Consider the following 1,153-nt stretch of genomic DNA (forward strand, 5'->3'; position numbering starts at 1 on the left):
GAACTATGAACTAGTTAATTTTTTGGTTTTGAATTATGAACTGAACTAGTTCATTTTAAAATGTGTGAACTGAACTTTGAACTAGTTCACGTAGAAAGAGAACTTTCCCAACACTGGATACCGGTGTGCTGTTTGTTAAACAACGCCTGGATGTACGGAGCCATTTCATTTACAATGTGAAGGAAAACACCGCAGTAAGGACGCCACCAAAGAGTCTGAAGCTTCAACATGGCGGCGAAGAACAGAGAGAATCTCAGCGACATCTGAGGAGCAAACATGCTGCCATATGGAAGAAGGTAAGGAACGGCTGGGCCTGTAGTAGCAGGAACGGGTGTGTTAGTGCGCGTACGGGCGAATGTATCTGTATGTATATATATGTACGCAGGCGCACATGCATGTGGCTGTGTGTGTGTGTGCCTTCCTGTTCCTGTATCTGTCTGTCTCTCTTCATAGAAGAAAGATCTTCTACTGATACTCTGGATATTAATCATTTCAATTTCTTCCTTCCTAAATAGATTCCTGACCCAGTGACACCACAGCCAGATCAGAGGTTGGGGAGGAAGGGAAGTCTGCTGCAGAGATGCCCCCCCACCCCTGACTCCAAAGAGCAGAAAGCCCTGGAGAACTCAGTGGTAAAGTGGATTGGGCGTTCTGCCTGCCTGCAGGGACCAGTGAGGATGAAGACTTTATGGATATGATGAAACAAGCCGACTGAAGGTTCAATGTGTGCAGAGGGATAAATGTAAGAAAGAGAATCAGTGTGTGAAGTTCCATTCTGCACAGTGTGATATACGGTAAATAAAATAGAGAAAAAGAGGAGCAGTGTGTGGAGAAGTTTTATTATGTACAGTGTTGACTAAAATGACAAAAATGAAAAAGAATTACGAAAATGAAAAAAAATGACTAAAATTTGACTAAGACTAAAATTGATTTTCGTCATTTAGATTAAGACTAAATAAAAAAAAAAGCTGACGAAATTAACACTGCTTGGGACAAACTCTTTAAAGTTGAAGGAAAATCATATTTAAATATCAAATCATTCTGGTTTAAAAATGTAAATGTATTTGAATTTTAAATTCAGTTTATTTCTATAGCTCCAATTCACATCATGTCATCTCAGGTCACTTTCCAGTTCACCAGATCATCCAGTCAG

The sequence above is a fragment of the Cyprinodon variegatus genome, unplaced genomic scaffold, assembly GCF_000732505.1.
Source record: "Cyprinodon variegatus isolate N-32 unplaced genomic scaffold, C_variegatus-1.0 Scaffold461, whole genome shotgun sequence".
NCBI classification, from domain to species: domain Eukaryota; kingdom Metazoa; phylum Chordata; class Actinopteri; order Cyprinodontiformes; family Cyprinodontidae; genus Cyprinodon; species Cyprinodon variegatus.